The sequence below is a fragment of the Mastigoproctus giganteus genome, chromosome 5 (assembly GCF_048544385.1).
Source record: "Mastigoproctus giganteus isolate SK-2022 chromosome 5, ASM4854438v1, whole genome shotgun sequence".
NCBI classification, from domain to species: Eukaryota; Metazoa; Arthropoda; class Arachnida; order Uropygi; family Thelyphonidae; genus Mastigoproctus; species Mastigoproctus giganteus.
Genome location: NC_143579.1, coordinates 194,367,455 through 194,385,460, shown reverse-complemented (window position 1 = coordinate 194,385,460; position 18,006 = coordinate 194,367,455). Strand labels below are relative to the sequence as shown.

Below are 18,006 nucleotides of genomic sequence, written 5' to 3'. Positions count from 1 at the left end.
CCTTACATATTAAAATTTCGAGAAAAAAAAATCCGCTTATTTTATAGTTTAGATGGACTGTGTTAAAAAAAATTGAGAAATGCAAGTTTAAGTACGTGATAAGGCAGTGTATCATGTCTATAAAATGCTGTGATTTGTCTTCGCTCCTCTCGACGAATCTTAGATGAAAACAAAGCCAGGCTTTTCGTAGGGGTTAGGAATCCATATACCATCGTTTGAGACCTCACTACAGAATGAGAAAAAAAAAAGGGTTTTGATCAGGGTTTCTCAAGTATGCAACAGGAATTGAATTTGAAGTAGATCATGCTAGTAGATCACGTGAAGGAGGGCGCTCATAAACGTAACAGCTGGAGAGCTATTTTGATTGCCACAATAGAACTTTACCTGTATTACAGGAAATAATGGCATCTTTCTCAGTGCAGCTAAGGTTTGTACTGCTTTCAGTAGAATTTCATTATTATGATGTATACGTTAATTGGTTTTCAGTTTTGATGCAGGCAGTAGCAAATAAGGCCTACGCCTTAGCTTGTACTATGAAGTTGGTTTTTGAGGCTGGAAAACCGAAATCCTCATCTCCCCCTTAAAAAAAAAAAAAATAAAATAAAATAAACATAAGGACTTCTTTTTATGTGTATGCAGTCGACCGAAACAGTCCATATATTAGAGCAAGTTCTTTAAAGAAACCAAACGTTTACATAATTTAATTATACATCTCCTACGATGTAGTTCCTGAAATTATAGACTACTTTCCAGCGTTGCAGAACATAAATGACAGCAAACACACTTTCGCTCTGATTGACGATCAGAACAAGAGTGATGGAAAGCGTGAAATATTGCATGTACGCAGTGTGTTACATTTTAGACACGTGAGCATTAATGATTTTTAACGAGAAAAAAAAAAAAAAAAAAAGAGAAAAGCAAGGACTTTTATGTGCGAACCGAAAGTATTTCGTTTCTTCCCATTCTCCATATCGCCCATTCATTTCTCCAACCAGCGCACGGCAAAAACATTAATATACAGTGCTTTAGCTACAGTATGCGGTATATGGATATGTGAGGTGATTTAAAAATATATATAATAATAATAATAATTTCTGGATATATGCTACTAGACATTTTTATTAAAATTTGGGATTACCCTACATGTTTCTCTAAGAGAACTAATTATAAAATTTCATGAAAATTCATCCGCTGGGAGTCGAGTTATTACACGCGGACGGACAGACAGACAGAGAAATAATAATTGCCTGATTTCAATGAAATATGGAAAGGGCTCCACAAATTTATCTAAAAGCGCCAAATATAAAATTTTATGAAAATCGTCGCTCTCGTAATTATTGATTAATCTGTATTGCAAACGAAATTCTATAGTGGAGTTGGAGCGACAGACTGGAAAGTCAAAAGTGACATGTTATGTACGTAAATTCTTGGAATGTTATTGTGTGATAGAGAGAGAGAGAGAGAGAGAGAGAGAGAGAGAGAGTCACAAGCTTAGAATGAAGCGTTTCATGTATAGACAGAGCTCGATATTTTTGGGAACAGAAAAATTGCGCCAAGGCATTTACAAAGTTACAAACGATCATCACGACAGTAGTAAGTATGAAAACAATTTTTTTTTTTTTTTTTTATGCTGAAAATTTTGTTTAGTAAATAATTGATGGAAATCAGTACTGCTGTTACGTGACTATTCTGATAACTTTTTGGTAGTATCTCGTATACTTTAATGAACAACGAATCTAGGGTGGGCTATAAGTTTACCATCGATGAAGTAATCAGAATGCATTAAAGAACTCTGCATAGGTGCAATACTAAATCCAGGCATTTTCGTTTAGCAAAGGTCAAGATCACATAATTCATGTATAACCGATTAAGCACTGAATCCAAGCGGTGTGTAGCGGTTTTATTATAGATTTTCGGTGTATCGGGAAAGAGCTGGACTTTCTCCGCTTTGGGATCTGAAGTGATATTTATGGTAATACCCAGGAAGGTCAGAGGGACAGTATGTTAGAAGCACAAGCTCTAACATACAAAAGCCTCGGTACAAAAGGAACAGATCGAAGGAGAGACATCTGTTAAGGATCTTCAACGCAGGAGTAGACACAGTCTAAGAGACCCTGCTCATTGCCAAAAACATTTGACGTTGAATGTCATGAAGTTTAGTCTGGATTAAAACCTTCTAGGCTGTATGATATAGTGGCATAGTGTTTTGTAGAGGGCACCACCAGTGCTTTCCCACATCTGCGCTATGGTACTTTGTGAAGAAGTATAGAATTTCTGTAAAAGCCAGAAAAGGTGTAATGTCTGGTTTCTGTCAGAGTAGTGTTATGTTTTGTTGTTGTCTCTCTGGCTGTTTGGCCTGAGGGCCCCTAGTGGGACCCCATGTTGCCCGCCACCACCACTGGGAGGTGAGCCAGGCTGCCAAGGTCGCCTAAGCTTCCTGACAGAGATCAAGTTTAAAAAATAATAAAATTAAATTTAAAAAAATAATAAATAAATAATAATAATAATAAAAAAAAAACAAAAAATAGGAGAGCATGAAGAATGGGGTATAGAAGAAGAAGGGATTAAAGGGGGAAGAGTGTGGGTGGATAGATATATAAGAGTTTATTCACCCAATTTAGGAGAGATGGGGGGCTCCAGTGAGGATTATAAAGTCACAGGAGCAGATGCACTTCTGTGAGCGCCATTGGCCCTGAGCTTTGCAAATCCCGCACCATGGATGGTGCCAGAAGTGATCCTACCCATGTTGGGTTAGCCTGAACTTTGCGAATCCCGCACTCTGAGGAGTGTGCCAGCAGAAAATGCTACCGATAATGGGTTAGCGTGAGTTTTGCGAATCCCGCACTCAGAGGCTTGCCAGCAATCCCGCACCTAGGATGCCAGCAGTATATCCTACCCTGAATGGGTTTGTTTCAGTTCAGTGTTACGTCAGAGGTTTGGAATTTTTCTGCTCAAGTTTCATTTGGTCCAAAGTTCAACGTCGTGCTGAGTTCTGCTATTCTGGCTCTTCTTAGGGTAAAAACTTCCTGCTCATAGGTTGCAAGCGCTTTGTAGGAACTTTCTTCTAGACGGAGAGAGGACTCATTGTTTTGTGGATTGCTTTGTATTTCTGTGAAGAACTTAACCCTACTGTTTTTGGGGGCAGTCATACATGAGGTGACTCCCAGAACTCCTCTTCGCCGCAGTGGCATCGTGGGTCTCTCTCTCTATATGCCCATGGCTGTCAACTTTTGTCGAAAGGGACATGGTCCCTTTCGACAAAAGTTGAACCCAGGGTGGCCAGACGCCAAAAACCCTGGGGCCGACATAGCCGAGTGGTCAGGAGCGTGATGCAACAACACGTGTTCTTTGAGTGGACCGGGGTTCAAGTCTGTGACTGCTAAATACGATTAACATTTGTGTAGATAATTTATTGTAAACTCCACTGACCTGGTGGTCGTGCAGGAGTATAAACAAGAACATTTATTTATTTATTGCCATAGCTTTAAGTCTTCTGAGTGTGGAATAGGCCTCGGTTCAAATTTCGTAACGATAGGGGAAGTTTTATCAACTTTTTCACTGCGGCTAATCTGCATGATATCTCCTAGATTCTTTTTCGGGTTTTTTCCATCCAGCAAATAAACGAAGAATAAACGTTGTTACAGGCGCAATATGCTGACGATTCAGATCTTCAGCTGCTTTGCCGCTTAATACGCGATATCAATTTTTTAATATATTGAGTTATTTGATAACATCTTTTCAAAGAATGGTACACATTTTTTTTTAAATTATTATTATTATTAAAATCAGTTTATTTCCCAAGAAACCTTGAATCACCCTGGGACGGCTCTGTGCCAGAAAGGTGTGAATATTTACAGACTAAGGTGCAAGGAACACATGTACAATATACAAGAGTACATGCATGCTCGACACGAGACATTTCTAGGATTAAATATACAAGAAATCCAATTGCATGAAGAAAAAGTCTTTTGTCAAATACAAATAGGCAAATTAAAAAAAAAAAAAAAAAAAACAGACAGTAGTAGTAGTAGCAGTGGCATGTGATGCAAGAAAGCAAGTGTATGAGCATATGCAGCATCAGCCAAAAAAAAAAAAAAAAATCAAATCACACCATTCTCTCCAAATGCCTGTCCACTTCCTCCTTAAATTTATTTAACCTATCAACTTCCACAACGACAGATGGAAATTTGTTCCAGCAATTAACCACCCGCTGGCTAAAGGCAAATTTCCGCACATCTATTCTTCTACATCTATCTTTTCTTAATTTGAATTTATGCCCCCTGAACAAGTGTAAGGATCCCATCAGAATTCAGCGTGCTCAACCCATTCAAGGCCTTATACACTTCAATCAGACCACCGCGCAGGTGCCTAGTCTCCAGCCACTGTAATTTGCAGAACTTAAGCCTCTCTTGGTAAGAGGATCCCTTCATTTCCCCTCACCAACCTTGTTGCCCTTCTCTATACACGCTCAAGCAAATCTACATCCTTTCTAAAAATGAGGCCTCCAGACCTGTACGCAGTACTCAAGGCGTGGCCTGACCATTGCCTTATACAGAGGGACAATCACCTCCTTTTCGCTGCTAGCAAAATTCCTATATATCATTGACAAAACCCCATGATTTGCCCTGCCCTAGCAGCCTGTCTGCATTAGTCGGAAAATTTCATATCTGACTGCACAATTACTCCCAGGTCTTTTTCTTTTCTACCACGTTAAGTGTAGTACCACACACTTGGTACGTTTCTCTGGGGTTACTTCTACCCATATGCAGTACTTTGCATTTGTCAAGGTTAAACTTCAGTTGCCACTTCTTAGCCCATCTGCCCAAATTATCTAGATCCTGTTGCAGTAGCACACTGCCATTACTGTCATTAACAACCGTGCCAACCTTTGTATCATCTGCAAACTTCGACACTAAGCCTGATATACCTTCATCAATATCATTGATAAATATACAAAACAACAGTGGACCCAACACTGAACCCTGTGGGACTCCACTAATAACATTAGCCCACGAAGAGCAGCACCCATTAATTACCACCCTCTGTCTTCTCCCACTCAAACCATCCTTTTATCCATTGTAGCAACTTACCCTTAATACCATTCTACTCCAATTTGTACAATAGTCTTCCATGTGCAACAGTGTCAAAAACTTTCCTGAAATCCAAATACTGTATATGATATCGAAATTATTTTTTGCATCCAGTTCCTTTGTAACCACATCATAATATCCTATCAAATTTGTCAGACAAACCTATGCTGTGTCTGAATTATTACTGCAGTCTTGTCTAGATGATCCTGCAATGCATCTTTAACCAGTGACTCCATTATTTTACCCGGAACAGAAGTTAAACTGACTGGTCTGTAATTACTCGTGTCACCCTTCGATCCCCCCTTTGTGAATTGGGGATACATTTGCACATCTCCAGTCCGTGGGGACCTCCCCTGAGTCCAAGGTTGTTGTTGTTGTTATTTGGTTTTTAGGAGCATTAGCAACTAAGGCCATGTTGCTGCGGGATATGCGGTGGTCATTCCCTGATCTTTCCGCATCCTCTGTATTTGGTGGTGACGGGCTCAAACCCCGGTCTAATCAAGAAGCGTGTGCTACGCATTGTTGCTCCTTCCCACCTGGCTACGGAGGCGCCATGAGTCCAAGGATACTCTCATAATTATGGCTAAGCGTTTGCTTAGTTGCTTTACCGCCTCCTTTAATATAACTGGATAAATCCCATCCACCCCAGGTACCTTTCTTATGTTTAACTTCAACAATTTCTCCTCCACTTTGCTATTAGTTATTACAAAATCATGAAGCACCCTGCTACAATTTGATAACCTTCTGCCATTTTCAAACCTTAATAACTCCTCATGTGTGAATGTAGATGCAAAATACTCATTCAGTTTGTCACGTTCAGTCATGTCCAGGAGCAGGTGAATATCATAGATTCATTATTTGGTAGCAGTTCTTTAGGATTTCCTTCCTGCAGATCTTGTCTTCACAGAAGCTATCAGGGTGGTTCCTAAATTTATTGAAAATCCGAAGACAATTGGCTGGAAACATGTTCCTCAGGGAATCAATGCTTGACAGCGTAAGACGCAGAGGGAGACAGGAGTCGGGGTGCTCCCCCTCTTGCCCTCCTCGGGCACGAGATTAATGTGGATACCGATGGAGCATCAATTCGCCCCGTTAAAAGCCGTGCAAGATGAGGACATTTTTTGTCATGATATGTCTCCAGGGAGTGATGCCCAGATTTGCTTGTAGGATCGATCTGGAGATAGTTAGGGGTGGCCTACCACCCTGTTCATCCATCTAAGCAACTCGTACTCTAAACTGAGATACATTTGAAGGTATGAGGCAGGGACAGATGACGAAATTTCTGATGCATAGAGAGGGGTCGGCGTAATACACCTCAGGATGTGCCGAACAAGCAGCGCTGGTTGATGCACTCCAACGAGCTCCTGACGCACTGCCCAAAGAGCCACATACGTCTTCTACCTCATCCTGGCAAAGCGAGGCTGAAAGGTGAGCCAAACATCCCAGGTGAGGCCAAGGTCAGTATGGGAGGTCACTTTTTGCACCATAGAGTCAAAAAATATATCCAAATTAACAAAGGTTTGGATATAATTTTTGACTATCTTCTTTGTTATCGGCAGTTGCGCTGATTTGGAAGGGCTCAGATGCAGCTCAATTATGGCAAGATAATTTTCCAAGCTCAATATCTGCCTAGAAGCTTGTTGGTTGATATCATGAATCTGACAATTATGATCTGAGCTCACGTAGAACTTCAGATCGTCAGCGTAAGAGACAAAGTTAGGATTCTGAGCTAGGAAAGGTTCCAAAACTGCTGCAAACAGGATAGCTGACAGCACGCTTCCTTGCGGGATGCCTTCTGAGACGTCAATAGTTAACCAGAAGTCGTTGTGGGTCGGAGACAACTGTCTAGGAAGTAAAATTGACTTCAAAATTTGAAGTAAGGTATCTGCCAGGCCGAAGTAATGTTTCAGTTATGGTAAAAAGAGCTGGGAGGTGTATTCTGTCATAAGCCGATTTAATGTCCATGAATATGATATCAGTCTGATTTGCTGTTAAGGGTCCACTGAATTCTGAAGAGGGTATCAAGAAGATTGGTAGTTGTCGATCTCCTGTGCACAAACGATATGCAGGTATTATTCGGGCCTGTGTCCAAAGCAATGCTGGGCAATTGCTGGCTGAATTACTTTTACAAAAATTTTGAATAAAGAACAACTGATGGAAATTGGTTGCAGGTCTTTAAGAGATTTGGTTTGTTTGTTGTTTGGTTTTTAGGAGCAACTAAGGCCATATTGCTCCGGGAATATGCGGTGGTCATTCCCTGACCTTTCCGCATCCTCCGTATTTGGTGGTGACGGGCTCGAACCCCGGTCTAATCAAGAAGCGTGTGCTACGCACTGTTGCTCCTTCCCACCTGGCTACGGAGGCGCGTAGGAGATTTGGGTTTCTTGATCTTTGTAATGGGCTTAATATGGTAAGTTCTCCAAATTGAAGGAACTGTTCCAGATTGGAGGATTTGTCTGAAAAGGTGAAGGAGAAGGTCAACTATACATGGGCTGCAAATTTTGACAATAAAGAGTGGGAAACAATCCAGACCCACAGTAGCTTTGTTGGGTAGTGTATTAATGACATCAATTAGTGTCTCTCTTGTTATTTCGATGTCAGTCAAGTGTGTCCTAGGTAACCAGTCCTCCTGTGGGAGAGAGGAATCAGAATCAGGAAAATCTGCCTGCAGAAAGCTGAACTGTGCCCATTCCTGGACAAGCTTTTGGTCAATGGCTAGATGATCATGATGCGAAAGGATCCTTCTACCCCTCTTCAACCTATCCAGAACAGCTTGGTTAAGGACTTGCCTTTTCTTCTTCAAGAAGCATGCTCTTTCTTTCTTTCTTAAAGATAAAAGATCTAAGGGAAGTTGGGTTTTCTGCCATTTCCGGCAGGCCTTCTGCTTCCTGATGAAAGCCGTCTTAGTTTCCTTATTAAAACCCCGATTTGACCTGTTACCAATCCTGGTGATTCTGGCTGCACCACATTGTGCAATTAACTTCAGTTGTTCAGACAAGAGCATAATGGAATCCTCCAACGGCTCAGAATAGAGACTTCCTCAGTCAAACCCAATCTAGCATTGGAGAATGATCTCTGGCTTCAGATATTTAGTAAAGAAAGCTATCCTAGGCACGTCAGCGGAGTTACTCGTCAGGGAACCCAAGGGAATTGCTCTCTAGGGATAGTTTACATGCAATTGGCGAGTGATCGGATTGGAATCGAAAGTTGCTAGATAGGAGTTTGATGTCTTGCAAGTTGTGGAAGATTAGATCCAGCACTTGACTCACTGTAGTTGATTGCGTTGCTAACTGTGTAAGATTAAAGGCCCGAAGAGTGGCCTTAAGACCCACAAGCTCTGGGCAGTGGCAAGTTAAAATCACCTGCTAAAACAGTTGGAATTGTAGGCACTAAGTTGGTCGCTAACCACGTGAACAGCTCAGCTCTAGAGTCTTCGTTGTGGTCTGGGGGAATGTAAACCAGGCAGCATTGGATTTGGTGAAGGGGACTCCTCAGCGTCGCGCAGACTGCCTCAAAGTTGTTCGACTGTCTCACTCGTGTCCTTATTAGTTAGAATCGATCGTTAAATAGGATTTCAACACCTCTGCCCCGCCCGCTAATCCTATGATTCCCTATGTGTTTGTAAGGGGTGTTAAAAGGGGTAAGATCAAGCTGTCTATCCGCCGTTAACCTTGTTTCTGTAAGGCAGATGACATCAAACTCATTAAGAAATAGAAGAGTCTGCCGACGATGAAGCTTGTTTTTTTAGGCTGCGTACATTCTGCATAAACCAAAGAATCTCTCCTTCGTGTGAACCTAGTAGCATGTTATCCTTATGGCTGTTAATACAACGAACCCAGTAGGCGATCGATCTGCTCCTGTCTTGGAACGGCTTTATGAGGGTCTACGGGCCAGCAGCTAGAATCCAAGACGATATGCTTTGCATTCGCAGGGCAGGAGATGATAAAGGAAGAATAGGTCGGATGTCTAGTTTTGATAGCTATGCGTCTAAGTTGATCTCATGCTCTTGGGCAAAGAGTGCCCTGATACTCTCCGCTTTTGTTGCTGGTCCCAGTCTGGAAACAAAAATTCTCTCTCGGGTCTGGACAGCTGAAATATTATATATCTCCTCAAGTCTCCTCGACAGAGGGACCGAGGTTGGATTTTGGAACGGCTTTATGAGGTTGGTTAGGTTGGATTTTGTCAGCAATGCTAAAAAATGGGCGAGAAAAGCTCGGCAGCGCTTTATTTTAATTCTTCATTGTTTTGAAGATGCTGAAGTCAGGACTGCGAGCATCATTTTTGAAAGTTTCTTTATTTAGTTGGAGTCCAGTTGAATGAAGATAGAAGAAAAAATCAAGCATGATTTTTTGGACCTCGAGGTTGACCTTTTGAGTCAACAGTATTTGAGTGAATGAAGAACGCGATGTCATCGGTACAAGCAAAAAAAAATTAGGATTTTCTCATAAAATTGGATCAAATGCTGATGCAAAGAGCACCGAGGACAAATACGCGCCTTGCACAGCACCTCTTTAAACTAATTTTAAAAACTAACTGTTCGCCGTTATGTTTAACCTTTGGGCAGGATTTCAGTAATATTGAAAGGAAACTGTATTTATAGGAGAGCCTTTAGAGATCATCAAATGTAGCATTTACATATATGAACAGTATATCCAACTAACTTTTATTGTTAAATGCCCTTTGTATTTCAAAAAGGACTTTGGAGCAGGTTAGTGGTGGTTAGTGTATGTCGAAAGAACTTATGTCATTAGATCATTCCTCTAATGACATTACAGAGATATGGTCTGTGGCCGAAATTGCCGTTCAATTATTATTGTATGGATTGTTGTTTACAAAATTTTGAGTGATAAACATCCAATAGAGATCAGTCTGTAATTATTTAGTTGTTTTGGGCGTTTGATTTTAGGAATTGGTTTTACCAATATGACTTCCAGATTAATGGCGTGAAGGCAGTTTTTAATACTTCGTTAAATATGTAGTGAAGGATAGCCAATAATATAATAATATTATTGGCTATCCTTCCATAATAATATGTGTAATCGTATATCTTTGTAGCATATTCTTTCCCATTATTTGCTTAATTAGCAGTATTAGGAGAATCTAACAGGTTAAAGAAAGCAATTTGTTCTCTCAGTCGAAAGTTTTGTCACAATTATATATGTATATTTTTTGGATTTTTGGAAATGCATAATAAAATATACATTTCATGATACCAAAATATGAAGAAGAAAGCTATGTTGTAAAAAACAAATCCGATTTACAAAGTGATGAGAAAAGTACGAACGTGGATCTAATATAAAAAAAAAAAAAAAATGAAATAAAATAAAAAAGAAATATTGCGCAGTGGTCAATTTTTTCGCTTTCCTTTATGCGATAAAGAAGCGGGAAAAAAATAAGTTTGTATGTTGAAAGAACTTATCTCAGAAGTCGTTCGAAAACCGATAACGACTGGCAAGTTTTATCATATCAAGAAAGGATAACACCATTTGTAAATTTAAAGAATCATGTTGAAAGCGCAGACTAGTTTTAACACACATTTAATACGCATCTAATTTTTTTTTCTCTCACACTAGTTTCGTTGGCATAAAGTGGCTTTTGATACCTAAACAGGATGTTTTTTTTTTTTTTTTTATTATTTTAAATGTCTTGATCTTTCCATTGAAACCAAAGAGTTGTACCATAAACTTATCTAACTTTGGTAAAATGGATTTATAATTAGAAAAAAAAAAAAAAAAAATGCGTATTTCTACACTGGTGGGCAAAAAATAAGGCATAGTCAAATTTGCAACACTTTTCCTCTGTACAGTAAATCGAAGTGAAATTGTGCACTAGATTAAGTAATGAATGAGTACATATGCATGTTGCGATATACATATATAGACAGTTTTAAATAGAACCACGTTAGTCAGTCTGATTGTGTAAAGATATCAAGGGTGTCTGAATAATTTTGCTTGGTCCAGTGATACATATCACATGATTGAATGCTTGAGGTGGAGAGCAATCAGAGTAGGACCAAAGCGAGGCCGTCATAGGCAGAAGTAACAAGAACCTTCAGTATCCATCCAGCTGTGATATTCCGATTGTGGAGACAGTTGTGGGAGAGAGGAAGAATATCCTGAAGTGCTGTACAAGGTCAACCAAGGTTAACAACACTAGTGGTTCATCGATTTTTACTCTAATTCTAAACGACATGGCGGTATAACGGTACAGCACCTGTCGAGTTTGTAGCCGTCGGAGGAGAGAGAGAGAATCTGCAGGAGTTGTATCAAGGCTGGGGGGATACACTGAGAATCGTCTGAAATCCTATTCTCAATGTCCCCCAAACGGGGGGATAAAGGGAGAGAAGTGGGGGAACCCGAAACCAACCCATAATCGTGGCTTTGTGAAGATTTTGAGCACATAGATTAAATAAGAAAAGGTCTCAGTCATAAGACAAGGGGATGCTACGGAAAAAGTAGTCTGTGCTGGCATAATATGCACATATTTCCATATCTTCAAAAAAAGGAATCGTCACAGCTGTGAAATAAAACTTTCAATTGGCAGACGGCTTTTTTAGAATGAGAATTTTTCCTGAATACGAGCGGTAATCGACGTCTTCAGACCTGAATCCCATTGAGCATGCACAGGATGCCATGGGAACACAAACATCCAGTCGTAAATATTCCCCCCTCCCCCAAAAAATTACATTATACAAGTACTCTCCTGGAAGTGTGATTTCACTAACACTTTTAAACTTGCTTGTAAGTGCATTCTTACAACAGTTTCTCTCATATCTTATAATGAATACGATATGGGAGAATCGGCAAAAGGCGTAAAAAAAAAAAAAAACCACGAAATTCGAAATACAGTATAAGAATAAATTGAGAGGCGAGTAACCGAAAAGATATGTGAAAATTTTCCCGAAAGTACGGAGGAAAGCAGAGTCCAAGGATTAAGTGCGATCCAACCGCAGAACTGGTATTTCTGGCTCTAAAATATTCCTGTTCCTGAAATTCCATGATTACCGTAGACTTGCATTGGAGATCCAGCTACTCCTCCTTAATGGAAAAGAAAATAAAAATATAAAGAGAAGAAAAAAGTGAAGGCGCGCCAATCACTAGGAAAGGAAAAAAAATAATAATAATAAATAATTTCAGCAATCACCCTGTGAGTGAGAAACAAGCAGATACAAAAAAGGAATCCATTCTGATAGGCAGCAGCAATTTATTCAGAGACAACGCTGTGGTAGTAATGTAAGTGAATCTGGTTTGTGAACTGCTGATTGTCATCTGAAAGACTACTGAAGAACTGAAAGTGTTACGTCAACATCTATTCCTCCAGATTTTATTTTTGGAATGATATTCATAAGATATAAGAAAATTTTAATGAGAGAGAGGGGGGAAGGGGAAAAAACTCAGATAAAAAAAGAGGAAAACTCGGGTAAAAAAATATTTAACAAGTAAAGCATAAAATAAAATTGTGTTGAATTTAATGAATGTAATGATTATGCTCAAAACATAGCCATTGAAAATGATACGTATGCTGTCACGTATGACTTAAGAGAGAATTCAGAGGTTTTTTTTTGCCATGTAAAAATATGCAGATTTATTCATTTTAGTACCTTTTACGAGAAGCTTTTTCAATAGTATTGGTAATACTTAGTATCAAGACAAAAGTGTTTAAAATACCGTACTTTAAATGGTAGATGAGAGTCCGTTGTAAGTGTGTGACTATCCTGCTGTCAAGGGTAGTCATACACCCACCCCTTCTCCCTCCATTAAAGTATGAAACTTTCCCTTTTGGATGCCAATTTTCAGGTGCGCATAACGAACGTAATTTCCGTGTTTAAGGGATAACAAGTTATTCCGGAAATGGGCAAAATAAAACCCATAATTTTCCACAGTGCTGTTTCGTCATTACATAATGTACTTCTATACCAAATTTCATTGACTTCTGCTCACTGACGTACGAGAAGCAATTTAATAAAACGAGTATCAGTTACTGTACGCTTCGTTTTGAGCGCGAGGCCAGGGCTCCAACATTGTGTGGTTATCATTCATCCCCAGTACTAATATTCATAGAAAACTGCATTTTTGAATACTGTATTTATAACCAACTTTATTTTGCCCTTTATTTATTGCTAATGCAATTTATTTACTTTTAATCTTTCTCACGTAAATAACGTTCATTAGCAGCAAATAAAGAGGTCGTGTGAATGCGCTCTGACCTCTTAAATCATGAAGCGATTTTTTGTTAGTGGAATATAAACACCCAAGAGACCTTGTATTCTTTCCGGCAGTGTTGGTAAACTGATTAGGGCAGGACCTTCAAGTATATGTTACATAATTCAGTTCATTCTCTTCCTTGTTTGCTTGGTGCCTCCACGTAAATAAACACTTCTACGTATCCCCCCATCCCCGTTTATGCTAAATGTTTAGTGTAATGGAAAACCTAGGAGATCCATAAATATTTTGAGGACAATATATGTGTTTACCTACCCTTCGCCTAGTTCAAAGACATCAAATATACACAATAATATAAAATAAAAATGACGGGAATGAATTTGCGAAAAATAATAAAAAGAAGAATAATAATTAAAAAAAAAAAAAAAAAAAAAGCAGTGGCCTTTTTACACAATGTTCTCAATGGATGGGATCCAGTCAGAAAAGTAATTCCAGATGCCCATGTTAATATTTTTTCAACGATTCCACTTCGATATGTTCATTGTTTGCATTTTTAAAAGAAAGATGCTTGTCCAGTGTGTGCTTTGCTTGACAGTTACGCAATCTCTATACAAAAATAAAGGGAAACATTGTGGGATGCATTATTGGGATTTAATCTCAGTAATGCATCCCAGAATGTTGAAAAAATTTAATAGTAGTGACATCTGTAAAGGGGATTGCATGAACAATTGTCATTCATTAGTTGATAATGATTAGTACTTGGTTGTCGAAACAACTTCCATTTGTTGTTGTGAAAGTGGGTAGTCTGATAAATTCGAGGAAGAACCTGAGAAACTGTCGTAGGGAATGGACAGGTGATATGGGAAGTTTTTTTTTTTTTTTTTTTGGCTGATGCTGCATAAGCTTGCTGCTGCAATCTAGAGACGGACCATGCTGAAATCCAGTTGTGTGCAATTGATATAAAAATCAGAAGAAACTCATTTCGCCTGTGACAGACCACATACAGAGCGACGCTGTACAGTTTACACCTATGGAGACATTTATGGAGTCTGTCATATCCAGTGCTGGACTAAATCCCATTGCTTCCTCCACACAAAAATACAGCTCCAGTACTCAAGCAACGGATCGCTAGTTAGAGGCACCATTATCTACCATATTCACCCTTCAAAAGGTATTCAAGCTGTGCCCACACAACTTTACGTACAAGATCTCTGAATCCGGATCATTTAATATGATGGATGACCTGGATTTAAGCGTTGAGTTTGCCCTGCTGGTAGTGGACAAGCAGTTGCCAATGAACATTTTTACTCTATCCAGAGGCATGGACACCTCTCAGGAAAATGCGCCACCCGGGCGTAATTTCCCCGCTAGAGTATGAGCCAAAAGTCAGGACTACTTGGAAAAAAGCTAACAAAACACAATATATTTATATTTATGCGTAAAAGGAGCAACATCAAACTAGTTGCTACCGTTATAGAAACAGAAGGTCAAACAGAAACTGTTCAGCATGACCATGACCAACATTGGTTGATCGATGTAAAAAAAAAAAAGGAAAGGAAGAAAGAGAGAGATAGATAGCGCAAATAATAATCGCACTTGATTTACAGTAGTTGCGATGTCAGCCAGTTCGAACCGGCTCCGAACTGGTTGTAAAAACATATATTGAGGTGACACCGCTGCTCTAACCTCACGTTTTATGGAGAGGAAAACGTGATGGATAGTCCACCACATCAGAACAGTTTATGAATGCATTACTAGTCCAACTTTATACCAGCTCTGCAACGACATCGTATCTTAGAGCAGGCAACCTTTATGCAAGATGGCGCTATGCCCCACAGGGGTTGATTTTCGAAAGCGATCTTGTAGGAACACTTTCAAAATAAGGTCATCTCTCACTCTTTTTTTTTTTTTTTTTTTGAGAATGACCAACACACTTTTCAGACTTGACGCCTGGTGAATTCTGGTTGTGACACTACCCCGGAAATTACTGATGTGCCGTGTGCGCTATTGGCGACACTGTAAGCCTGAAGCAGTCCTCGATATATCTACAAAAGCCATATACGTATATAAACTTTATTATTTATTTTATGTTTCATGTGCTAAAAAGGGATAAACTATTAATTTTCAGATCGGTGCCGAAAATTAATAGATATGTGGCTTTGATGCTATTGTAATAAAATTATCAATTAATTTTGATAACATGTGACCGAAAGTTAAATTTACTTTATGTTTAGTAGTTACAGCTAACTGGGATTGAAGCCCAAAGCCCAATGGGTATGCCTCAACATGTATGTGGGTGGGTGTGAAAAATAAGAGCACAAGTTCGTGTTACGTCATATACTACTCGCCCCCCATGTTTCTAGCCATTGTATAAATATGTAAGATCAGAGAAGCAGCGGTCTTGCTTCCTGAATAACTCTTTCACCTACCATGCAGTGACATCAGATTGAGACCAGAATAACTTTAAAACAGAACAGAAATTTGTTCACACCTTTCATTTTGTCAAAGGGTTTGATATTTCAAACTTATGGAGGGATAAATACGGTACTGGTAAAAGATACCAGCAAAGCAGTCGACCACTACTTAATTACAACCCCTTTGAAAAGGGGCCATATTTAACTACCTCAGAATTTCATGTCTACCTTACGGAAGCGGAAGTTGCGTTATATTGCATTCAGTATTTAGAAACTTAAGCGTATTTTTAACTAAATGATTAAACAGTTGCTTACCGATCTGACGATTCTCGTCAAGGGATATTTTTCATCTTACTCGACTGAAATACTCGCTAAATTCACAACAGGAAATTAAGATACCATATGGCTCGCTAGAAGAAGTAACAGTAACGTTGCCCAACCGGTTTTCCGTTAAAACTAGAGAAATCGGGTCACCTGTTAATAGAAGCACAAATATTTAAAAAGTAGCATTTTGCTCGTAGCAACAGGACGCCCAAAACGAGTACACTTTCGCATGTCGAAATTGTCGGCCTGGAGTTCAACCGTTGCCGAGTTCATTGCCGGTTAAGAACTACACCTTCGTATACCTCCTTCGTGGTGTACTTGAAAATAAAAATTATTACTGATAACCTCTCTCGCTAAACCATTGTCCGTGTTTTTGTTTTTTAACTCTCTTCTCTGTGTGATCAAGTGCATAATGTTTAAATGCATTTAATAATTAGTGTAATAGTTAAACCAATAGCTGTTGTGACGAATTTAATTACAATAATGCTAAAAAATGAATCAAAAATGCTTTTTTCTTAATTCTGGCATTTATTCATTAGGGCGGAATGCAAACTGTGACTGCAGTATCCGACCTTTTTTTTTTTTTTTTAATGGTTCCAGTATACTGTAGTTTCTGTCAAATTGTGTGCGTGTTCAGAGATATATTTACAGGACGTAGAAACCATCCCCACCTGAGACCGGCTTCCAGTTCCACTTGAATCATCGCATCGCAGTGGTTCCTCTTCTCATCGACGGGATTTAAACCTGGACTTTTAGAAATAGGTATAAGTGGCGAAACAACTTACTTACGGAGCTCAGAAAGTGTGGGTACAGGCGCTGCGCTAGAGTTTTTGGCACCCCTAGGCAGAAGTGTATTTGAGGCCTTGAGATACTATTATTATTATAATAAAAATTTTGAATTTCGGCGCCCCCAGACGTTGGTTGAAGGCAAACTTCCGCATATCTATCCTGCAACCATCCTTCCACAATTTAATTTATGTCCCCTCATGTGTGTGTGTGTGTAGTCTCAGCAAGAGGAATACCATTAACATTCAGCTTACTCAATCTATTCAAGGCTTTAAACACCTCAATCAGATTTCCCCGCGGGTGCCTCATCTCGGAATGCTGCAATTTGAAAAACTGAAGCCTTTCTAGGTAAGTGCACCCTTTTGTTCCCTTCACCAATCTGGTTGCCCTTCTCTGCACCTATTCCAGCAGATGAACATCCTTCTTAAAGTGAGGCCTCCAGACCTGCATACAGTACTCAAGATGCAGCCTAACCATGGCCTTATATAAAGGATAATCACGTCCTTATCCCTGGTAGCAAGGTTTCTGTATATCATTGACAAAACACCATGATCTATCCTGACACATGTCTGACTGCACAGTCATCCCCCCTTCCAGTCGCCTCCATAGCCAGGTGGTAAGGAGCAGCAGTGCGTAGCACACGCTTCTTGATTAGACCAGGGTTCGAGCCCGTCACCACCAAATACGGAGGATGCGAAAAGGTCAGGGAATGGCTACCGCATATTCCCGGAGCAATATGGCCTTAGTTGCTAATGCTCCTAAAAACCAAATAACCAACAAACAACAATAACACAGTCATCCCCCCCACATATTTTTAATTCTCCAATACCCTGAGTGTAGTACCACACAGTTGATGTTACTCTGGGTTTACCCGTTTCCTAGATCTTGTTGCAGTAGCTCACCCTGATTACTGTCGTTAACCACCCTGCCAACCTTTGTATCATCTGCAAACTTAGATATTAGGCCTCATATACCTTCATCAATAAATATTTAAAACAACAATGGACCCAGTACTGAACCCTTGAGTAACTCCACTAATAATATTAGTCTATGAAGAGTAGTGCCCATTGTAACCACACTGTCTTCTTCCAGTTGACCATCCCTTTATCCATAGTAGTAACTTGCCCTTAACGCCATATTGCTCCAGTTTTTACAGCAGTCTTTTATACGCAAGAGCATCAAAAACATCGTGAAATCCAAGTATATGATATAAAAATTATTTTTTGCATC

The 18,006-nt window shown here is 39.5% G+C and overlaps 1 protein-coding gene across 1 annotated transcript in view; it reads right to left on the bottom strand.

The window, feature by feature from the left end:
• Positions 1-16,028, bottom strand: part of LOC150085963 (phosphoserine phosphatase-like) — an 81,610-nt gene extending 65,582 nt beyond the window's left edge. Inside the window, exon 1 of the mRNA XM_090374309.1 lies at positions 15,982-16,028. The gene's annotated coding sequence lies outside the window, so the exon portion shown is untranslated. The remainder of the gene's footprint in view (positions 1-15,981) is intronic.
• Between the last annotated feature and the right edge of the window lie 1,978 nt (positions 16,029-18,006).